The sequence below is a fragment of the Lolium rigidum genome, chromosome 5 (assembly GCF_022539505.1).
Source record: "Lolium rigidum isolate FL_2022 chromosome 5, APGP_CSIRO_Lrig_0.1, whole genome shotgun sequence".
NCBI classification, from domain to species: Eukaryota; Viridiplantae; Streptophyta; class Magnoliopsida; order Poales; family Poaceae; genus Lolium; species Lolium rigidum.
Genome location: NC_061512.1, coordinates 37028 through 47267, shown reverse-complemented (window position 1 = coordinate 47267; position 10240 = coordinate 37028). Strand labels below are relative to the sequence as shown.

The 10240-nt window shown below is 50.0% G+C and overlaps 1 long non-coding RNA gene and 1 pseudogene across 1 annotated transcript; one reads left to right on the top strand and one right to left on the bottom strand.

Annotated features, from left to right (window-relative positions):
- Positions 1-1076: 1076 nt before the first annotated feature.
- Positions 1077-4217, bottom strand: LOC124653067. The gene is made up of 2 exons (XR_006987816.1): positions 2374-4217; positions 1077-2244 (listed from the first exon to the last, which is right to left on the bottom strand). It is a non-coding gene; the product is annotated as an uncharacterized LOC124653067 (long non-coding RNA).
- An 868-nt stretch (positions 4218-5085) lies between these two features.
- LOC124652495 lies at positions 5086-8595 on the top strand (annotated as a pseudogene).
- The last annotated feature ends 1645 nt before the right edge of the window (positions 8596-10240 follow it).

Below are 10240 nucleotides of genomic sequence, written 5' to 3'. Positions count from 1 at the left end.
GTTGTCCGCCTTGCCAAGACACGATCGACTTCATCGACCACACCGACGCACGCGGCCGTGCCGCCGTTTGCGGCGTCCACAACCGCCGGCTGATGCTGCCCAGGGCTGGCCTTTTCAGCACGGGATTACTTCCGTGTCACGCCAGAATTGGAGTATCGATCGAGCTCTGTTTTGATTGGGGGGAGACGTATGAAGGCAAGGATCCGGTTTTTCCTTTTAAACAGACTAGGAAAATTGCCCGTGCGTTGCATCGGGAGATCCATTGTTAAAATGAACTAATTTTTTTTTTACCATGCATTGCAGGTGAACATGCATTGTTAAAATGAATCAGATTTTATTTTTATTTTGGCATGGCGCTATTTCATATAAAAAATTGTCATGTACAATACTTGACCCCGTAGTCAATCGATCCAAGTAACTCTGGCCTTACTTTACTCATTTCTCGTTCTATCCTTTAGTACAGCTCAGTTAGCGGCATCTCACATTATAGCAATTCCAGCTGATAAAGCTATATATCTATATTTATATATGTAATAAAAATATGTCTTAATTTGATCTTCTCTTACGTTTAATTTTTTTTATTACGCCAGAATGATAGATGATGGCAGACTCACGACAAGACGATGGTGTTTCGGTAAACTCAGCAGAATAGCAAGCCAGCGGCGGACCCACGACTCGACGGTGATACTGCACCCACGGCCACGGGCGGAGCCAGAAAACTTTTTTAGAGTCGGCAAGGATGTACCAAATGGGGCAAAAAAGATTCTAAGTGGGGGCAAATCACCACTTAGCTATGCATGCTACAAAGAACTACGAGAATTTGGAAATGAGTGGGGGCAGTTGCCCCATGGATAACACATCGGATCCGTCCATGACAACGGCTTGATGGCGAGACCACACGCACGGCTTGACGGCGAGACCGCGGTGGACTTATAGCAACACGAAGGTTCTCGTGGCGGAATGGCTAGACAACAGCCAACTCTCGCAAAGTTAGCAATTTGACATAAATTTCGATTATAGAAGAGAAGATAGAGATAGATATATTAACTAAGTCAATAAAAAATACGAAAATAAACTCATTCTAGTGCATAATTATGAACACCCGCTGACATGTATAAATACAGTCCCAAAATACATTTTTTTTTGCATGGACATAAGTGAACATCTGATAGCCTCATAGCACATTACAGTTTGATAATTCGTCTGACTCCTGAGCCGATCATGAGTCTTTTTCTATGTTGTTCTGCGGCCTCGCAGCTTGCTTTTTCTCATTTCCCCGCTGCTGTTTTTCTCTCGAGCAATCAGAGATATATGGTCATATTCATTCTCAAACTAAGGAAGCATACACTATTGTGCAAGCGCGAGGTCGACGGGAGCTAGAGCTGCAGACCAAGTCAATCTACTGCTAATCACAATCCCCGATTTAGTCAATATCACTCCCAAGTAGATCAATCCAACGACATGTTTTGGTGTAAAACTCGCGGCAGCACAGGCTGCACAGCCGCCATGCCCTCCCGCTCCCGGACCACGGCGCTGTCCCAGACGACGGCGGCGGTCATCCCAAGCACGGTCATCCACGAGGATGGGGAACGGTGCAGGGTGAGGCGGTACCACATGCGTCGATGGCCAGGATGCCATGCCGTCGCGGCCAAATACCTCGAGATCCTGGCTAGAATTTTTCTTTGAATGCCGAATCCATTTACCGACGGGAGGCAGACAGAGGCGTCGACTCCTGGCCGTGCCCATCAGCACAGGCTTGAAGCTGCTCGGGGCAGACGCAGACCCAGGGCCAAGGCCAACTTGGATGCGCTCCTTCTTTCCACCGCGCCCTCACCGGTGCCATGGAGGAGGACGGGTCTGCGCGGCGCCGTGGAGGACGGAGGTTGGCGCTCAATCAGATCCTCCCTCCCTCGTCACCAGCCGTCTTGTCAGTCACGGTGCCGCCCTCTCAGCCCGACCCCTTCCCTCTGGCATGGCTCCCCGACTATCCAGGTGCGGCGCCCCGTATACTCCTGTCAGCACCCTCGAGGCGGAGGCCTCGTCGACGGCAGTGCGGAGAGGCGCGGCTGTGCAATTTCGCCTGGTTGGAGGAGGAGAGCCGCCCCCAAGGGTCTGAGGGCCGCGCCGCGCGCCAGGTTCCATCTCCACAGGGAGCACAGGCATCGGGACCGGGACCGTCACGGTTCGGATGGCAGGCTACTCGATCTACAGGAACCGTTATTTTTCACTTGCCGGTGGTATTGACTGTAATTTCCAGGAAAATCAGGGGTAAAAACAGACAGACCAACAAGAAGCTCTTTTGCTTTTATTATTAGGTATAGATGGGCGAAACCGCTCAGATTTCAACACAAGAAGCCAGTTTGTTGTACGTACCAATGGCCAGTAGAATAGCTAGGCACTCCTTGTCATAAGTTGACAACGCTTGGTTTTTGGGGCCAAGGGCTTTTCTTAAGAATGCAATTGGGTGTTCCTGTTGCATTAGGACAGCTCCTATACTGCTGTCTCGGGCATCTTTTTCCAGGACAAATTCTTTTGTGAAGTCTGGTAGAGCCAACATTGGGGGCTGCCACCAGTGCATCCTTCAAGGCTTGGAAAGAATCTTGCTCAGATGGTGTCCACAGAAATTGCGTGTTCTTGCGCAGAAGATTTTTCAGCGGCTTGCATATGCTACCAAACCCTATTATGAACTTTCTGTAGTATCCCGCTAGGCTGAGAAAGCCTCTCAGCAACTTGAGGTTGATTGGTCTTGGCCTCTGTTTTACTGCTTCGATTTTCGCAGGATCTGTTGCAACTCCTCCTGCACTTATAATGTGTCCCAAGTACTCAAGGGACTCCTGAGCAAACGAGCATTTGCTTTGTTTGGCATATAGGCTGTGCTTTTTCAAAAGGGTGAACACTTCCCGTAGGTGTTGAGCATGTTCTTGCAAGGATTTGCTGTAGACTAGAATATCGTCAACGAACACGAGCACAGTTTTTTGACGCTGTTCTGCAAAATTTGTTGCATCGCTGATTGAAATGTCGCTGGTGCTTTTGATAAGCAAACTGGCATGACATGGAACTCAAAGTGTCCTCTGTGAGCTTGGAATGCTGATTTCACTTCATCATTTTCTCCCAGTCGAATTTGATGATACCCCGATCTCAAATCAATCTTGGTGAAGAACTTTGCCCCTGCTAGTTCGTCAAGCAATTATTCCACAATTGGCATTGGGTACTTATCATTTACAGTGGTGGCATTGAGATGTCTGTACTCCACGCAGAACCTCCCACTGCCATCTTTTTCTTGACGAGGAGAACTGGGGATGCAAACGGGCAGTGGCTTGGTTTGATGATAACCTTCTTCAGCAAGTCTGTAATCTGTTTCTCTATCTCGTCTTTTTGTTGTGGCGTATACCTGTACGGACGCACACTCACTGGTTTTTCCCCAGGCACCAGGTTGATATGATGATCAAAGGATCTGTGTGGTGGCAATTTGTTCGGTTCCCCAAAGCACTCACTGAATTCCTCCAACACCATTGCTATAAATGTTTGTGTTGCCTTGCCTCATTTGTTTTCTCTTGGACTGTGCACAGTTGAATCACTTGTGCCAGTGAACCATTCTTGATGAGTCTATGTAACCCAGGGCCTGATATTTGGGAACATTTATCCATGCGATTTTTTATTCCTCTGAGCGTGATCCGTTTGCCCTCGTGCCGGAATCTCAAGGGTTTCTTTTCCCAGTTGATCCGCATATCGCCACATGCTTCTAGCCAATCCATCCCTAGGATGATGTCATAGCCAGCAACATCAAATATGCGAAGAGAGGAGGCAAAGACGTTCCCTTGGCATTGCCACACCACCTCTGGTGCTATCTTGTCACACTTGACTTTGCCACCATTTGCGACCACCACTTGGGGGGGCTCGATTTGCTTTTCTTTGAGGCCTAGTTGTGCCACAGTTTTGCCCGAGATAAACCTTCCCTGGCTGCACAAATTAGCTAGTACAAGAATTTGCTTTCCCCCAATTGTGCCATGCAGCCGAATTGTGTTTTTGGCCGCCATGCCTGTTGCTGCTGATATGGAAATTTTCATGAATGTTTCCTCTTCAGACGAGTTCTCTTCCTTTCCATCATCAGAAGCAGACTCCACTTGGAGCAGTTCTAGCAATTGCTCCACCACACCGATTGACACCGTTTTGGTGCATTTGTGGCCGGGGTGATACTTGTCACCACATTTGAAACATTCCCCTTATTCCCTACGTTGCGCTTTGAGTGTGCGCAGTGCATCTGACCAAGGGGGTTTTGCATCTGCCTTTTTCTCGGTGTCTTCTGCTGGTTGCTGAAGAATTCCTCTTGCAGAATAATATTTTCTGAACTGAGGTTTGGAGAATTCATTCTTGTATCGAGAGCTCAATATATGTCTTGATTCTTCCAGTATTTCCTCCTGCATTTCAGCAAGAGATAACGCAGCATCAACCGTTCTCGGTTCATGTAAACGTATAGCTTTCTGAATATCATGCCTTAGACCAGCTAAAAACTTAGTAACAAAAAATGCCTCATCATAGTGTTTGTTATGAAGCAAAACTTTGTGTCTAAGTGTCTCGAATTCTGTATAATAAGCCTCTACAGTAGTTCTTTGTTTGCATCTCTCTAGGGCAGCTAGGTGTTTCAAGTGCTTGTTTTTCCCAAACTTACAATAAACAGCTACCACTAATTCTTCCCATGTTTCTATTTCATTGACAACCTCATAGTTAGTTAGCCAAAGAGCAGCATTACCATGGAAGTGTAAAGTATAAAAACTAGCCCAAGACTCTCTATCAACATCGTAGGTACTAAAATACTTTTCACAAACTTGCTTGCACCATTTTGGGTTGTCCCCATAAAAACATGGGACGTCTGTCTTAGGCATGCGAGAATGATTTCTACCATCACTACGTGTGGAATAAGAGCTGTAACCACTATCATGGACCCTATTATCATTATGATTTCTATGATTATCTCTACCAGAATTTTCTCCTATCGCAAAATGCACAGGTGTATGGTGACGGACGCGCTTACCCTTGACCAGGGCATGATCTGGTGCTGGGGGAGCATCCAAGTCAGTACCCTGGATGTTGTTTCTCGAGTGGCGCCCATCGGGCCGAGGCGTTCGGTCATCTTCTGGCAGCCTCATCACGTCCAACGCTGCAACACACTTGTGCGTCGCGTCGAGGGATTGTTGGATGGTGGAGATGGAGGTTTCCACCTTGGGCATCCATGTGCCCAAGCCCTTGAGCGACTATGACATGGCCTTGATGGAATCCGCGACCAAGGGGCCCTGCGCTTTGAGGTATGCGAGATCCTTCTCCATGGCCGCGCCCGTCTGCTTGCCCTTCACACCGTTGCTCGGAACGAGAGCGAACCACCGCCTGTCCGCCGCGCTGCCGGTGGAGCACAGTTGCACCGCCTCACCGGGATTCTACACCCACGAAAGTTCCGTGAGAAACCGTGAGACTGCCGTGGTATCTTCTCCCGAATGGTGTACCGCCGCCACGTACGCCGCCATCGTGCCGATGGTGGTTGACACCTCTCCGCCGCCGAGAGACTCGATTGGCCGCCCGCCGCGCTCTGATCGAAGCCGACCCTTGACAATCTAGGCCCTAGAGGTGACGCCGGAGGAGATCTGGTGGGAATTTTGTGGAATTGGGGAAATTTTTGGTGGATCTACGAAACCCTAGCCGAGAATCGGTGGCTCTGATACCACATGTGACTTTCTAGATAATCTCATTACAATAGATAAACGAATTCAGTGGTTCAATTTCTCAGCGTCACGCCAAGGGAATAGAATCTAGATGAACACCTGTGTTCATCGGAAGAGAAGGAGAGAGAGTTGCTGCATTCGGCAGCAGATGATTCAAGATGCCTCCTTCCACCCCGCACGCGCCGCCGTCTTGACCTCGTGAGCTGGTGCGGTACTGCGGTCGCACCTATTGGCTTGGTCACGTCTTGCGGGCCTGTATAGGGATGGCACCCGCAGGGTATGGGTACGGGTAGAGCCATCCCATACCCGTACCCATCACGTTCAATCTTACCCATCACCCGTACCCATACCCGTCAATGGGTACATGTTTTTCCCATACCCGTGACCCGACAGAGTAAATGGGTACCCGCGGGTAAAAATACCCGCGCTTATAACACATCAAATTGATCAAAAAACATGACATGAGGTGAAGCGTTCCTAAATAGGGTAGTAATCCCCACTAACCTACCAGTAATTGTGAGATCGGAAAAGCGTGAGGTTCAACCTAGCCATGTGAAGGCGTGATTAGGAGGAAAATTAAGTACTTTAGAATCTTACAGCGACCTACTTGTGAAACTTAGATGGGTACATGGGTACGTGGGTATGGGTTCTACAATCCCATACCCGTACCCGTCCTACCCGATGGGTATGCTATTTTCCCATTTACAAATCCATGGGTAATATTTTATCCCATACCCGTACTTCTATTGGGTTTTTACCCGACGGGTACGCGGGTTATGGGTACCCATTGCCATCCCTAGGCCTGTAGGTGGGTCTCTCTGATGTCTTGCCTCTTCTTGGCCCGCCTGGTGGTGGCCAGCGCCGTCTTCAGGTAATGTGCCGGCGAAACCTATTCACCGCTCATAGCGGGCGCTATTTGGCGCTCCGCTCAGAGCGGGATGGTTTGGGCCGGCCAATTAGCGATGGCAGTGGTGTTCCTTCGTTTTTTCTTCCTTATTTTCGTCTGGTTTTTTCTCTGGTTCGTCTGGTTTTTTCTCTAGCTTGGTTTTGTCGGTCGGTTTTTCTGAACTGTTCATGATTTGAACTTTTTCGAATTTGAACTTTTGTATGATTGATTTTTTTAGATTTGAACTTTTTTTGAATTTGAAAAAAATTAAGTTTGAACATTTTATTGTTTTGAACATTTAAAAATATGAACATTTTTTGTGTTTGAACTATTTTCAGATTTGATCTTTTTTAAAATTTGAATACTTTTACATTTTGAACAATTTTTTATTTGGAACATTTTCATATTTGAACATTTTTGAAATTTGAACTTTTTCGAAATTTGAAATTTGTTCGATTTGAAATTTGTTCATTTCTGAAAATCGTTCAATTTTAAATTATTTGGTTTACAATTTGAATTTGTTCAGTTTTGAATTTGTATAACTTTTTAAAACCGAAACAACGAAACAACAGTGCAATATATGAGACTAGCTACACAGTAAATGGGCCTAGCCCGACTAACGTTTCTTTAAGCGGAGCCATGGTCCCTCCCGCTTAAAGCGGGGAATAGGGCGTCCCGAAGCCAGTGGTTGTCATGGCCGGATCGGCAGCCCATAACGTGCGGGCTGCGAGAATGGCTTACGACCTGTGGCCGGCCAGCGTGATCGTGTCGTGGCTGCCACAGTACCACGACTGCGGCCTCATGTTCCTCCTCCTCACCGTCGTCTCCGGCGCCACCTGCGTGCTAGCCTCCCCGGACGCCTTCCTCCGCCGCCCGCGACTGCGGATCGAGCTCATCTCCGAGTTCAGGGCGACGTGCACGCCCGTTCCGTCGTTCACGCTGCCGCTAGTGCTCGGGCGCGGCGGCGAGCGCACAGCGTTATCGCGGCGACCGGTGCAGCTCGGAAGCCTACGGAACCTGATCCTGATAAACGAGCCGATCTACAAGGCGTGCGTGGACGAGTTCGTGCACGAGTTCAGCCGCGACGGGCTGCACGCCGGGTCCATCTCGCCGTCGTCCGGCCTCGTCGAGAACTGCACGTTCGTGTCCACGGCGTGGCGGAGCACCAGCAAGCGCGCGGAAGAGCTCCCATCGTACAAGAAGCTCCTGCCGTCCGCGAGGCTTTCGTCTTCCATGGCGCACGAAGCGCCGGAGATCGAGATCGCCGTGGTGAACGAGGACGGCGTCGAGGGGAGGTGTGGGTTTCATCACCGAGCAATGCGTCGGGATACCTCGGGCACCCGTCGGCGAGCCTCAAGGCGTTCTGCGCGAGGATGCCAGGGAGGTCCGGGTCATCATGCTTCGTGCGCACGGGCGACCGCGGCGTGATCACGGGGGCGGAGCGGTACCTGTACATTGTCGGCCGGAGCGTCGACGTTGTGAACGTCGGCGGGGCGCGCCGAGTGCACGCGCACTACATCGAGACGGTGGCATTCGGCAGCGCGCCGGACCGCCTGAGAGGCGGATGCATCGCCGCTTTCACAGCGCCAGCGATAGCGTCACCCGAGCAAACAACGTGCGTCGTCGCGGAGCTGCGAAGGGCGGCGGCCGGGGTGATAACGAGGTCTCTGCGATCGCATGAGGCGAGCATTGTGGGAGGCCGAAGGTGTGAGGGTTGGGCGGCTGTTGTTGGTCGAGACCGGCGCGGTGCCCAAGACCACATCGGGGAAGGTGCGTCGTGGGGCAGCAAGACAGAAGTTGATCGCCGGTAAGTTTCCGGTGGTTTTCGAGGCAGTGTATGACGACGGTAATGGCGAGGGGTCAGTGCGTGGGGTAGGCGAGGAGGAGAGCCAAATGGAGGAGAGGTGTGCGGCGAGCTGGGTGGCAGGGGAGGGTGCCATAGCCACAGCCTTTGGGAGTGCAAGTGGCCGTCTTCGGACGCGATCGTTTCTTTGATGGATCATTTGGTTCAAGGCAACTGAACGGCCGTGTTCAACCATCGATGTAGAGGCTGTCATGTGTGTTTGGCTACTTCTGAAATCTCAAATTGGAGAGATTTGAAAAATATACCCAGCCAAAAGATCTCTAACAGATACATCGATTCAAGATTGTTTCCATGGGCTAAACCATGCATCCTATAGAGATGTTTTGAGTAAATAGACGTTCGGACTTTACATGTACAACACAGTTGAGTTCTTCAGAAACCTGATGCGAAAAATCACAGAGCAAATAACACAGTCGAGTTCTTGCGGGAGGACGAGCTCGACATTTTTGGAGCGGCGAGGAAAAGATCTGGGAGGGGGGAGCGGCGGCGACGAGATGGTTTGTGAGCGGAGAGAACTGCAGAGCATCTTTAAACAGCGGCGGCAGCGGGTGGTTGCACGCAATAACGCCGGCGCGGACGGCCACGCGGCCATGCACGACGAGACGCGTCCCTGCGTCGCCTGGAAAAACAGGGACGCCATTAACGTCGTTTGACCAAAGGTAGGCGACGGGGTTTTAGGCTTCCGAGCCGCTGACGCGTCTAAAAATGCCTGTGTCGGTTCGCCTCGCTTTTCGTTGTGTCCGGCGTGCCCGGAGCGTCCCCTGTGGGACAGAGGCGGGCTCGGGACGCCGGACACCGTATCGGGGCGCCGGACAAAAATGAGCTTTGGGGGACGCAGCTGGAATGGTTTTTTAGTCCGGCGCGCCCCAATTTCCTTTGGGGGACGATTTGGGGACGAGGCTGGAGATGCTCTAAGGCTTATTCCAAAAGAACATTAACAGATCAAGGTCTGGAGCAACAATCACCACGGAGACTAATAAATCATGAGCTAAGAGAAGCAAACGAGGAGGGGTCAAAGAGTAGGGGGCTAACCTTGAGTGAAATGCTGAAGGTTACCGGCTATGTCTAAACTAGTCCTTAAACTTAGAATTTGCCTTACTTTAATCCCCCAACTTGCTATGAATGTACATATACGGTCCAAAATACGGATATCCACCGTACGCTGCTGACGTGGCATTGAATCGGCCCATGGTGATGTTCCACGCTGACCCACATCACACAACAAACAGGCAGAGGATTCGAAAGCACGTCCCTATTATTGGAGCCCTCGCCAGCGAACCAGTTGTTCGATGTGGTTTTGTACCAAAGATCAATTTAAATATAATTACAGTGATATATACTGGAAAATAAATAAAGAAAATGATGTATACAAATACTACTTCTATACATGCAAGTACGTGTCTTTGATTTATACACAGGTACATGCGTCCTTTCATGCGCGTGATCTGAGCGACCTGCCAATTAACCTAATCGATCGACCCAGCAAGTACCGGCTTGAAACGTATTATACGTGCGCCGGCCGTCCGACACGATACGTACGTGGCAAGTTTATTCGAAAGAAAGGCTGGCTTCTAGAAGCAGAAGATATGAGATTTTAAACGGCAGCATGGCTGTTTGGCGAGATATGTCGTGCGCCATACGAAAGAAAGCAGCAAGGATTAAGGAATTCGTTCCGAAAGTCCTGGACGCGTTCTTATCCGGCCGCCTGGTCGCAGTCTATAAAAGGAACACAAACGAGGAACGTCAGGAGAGGGGAAGAAAAGGAGATACGCACAG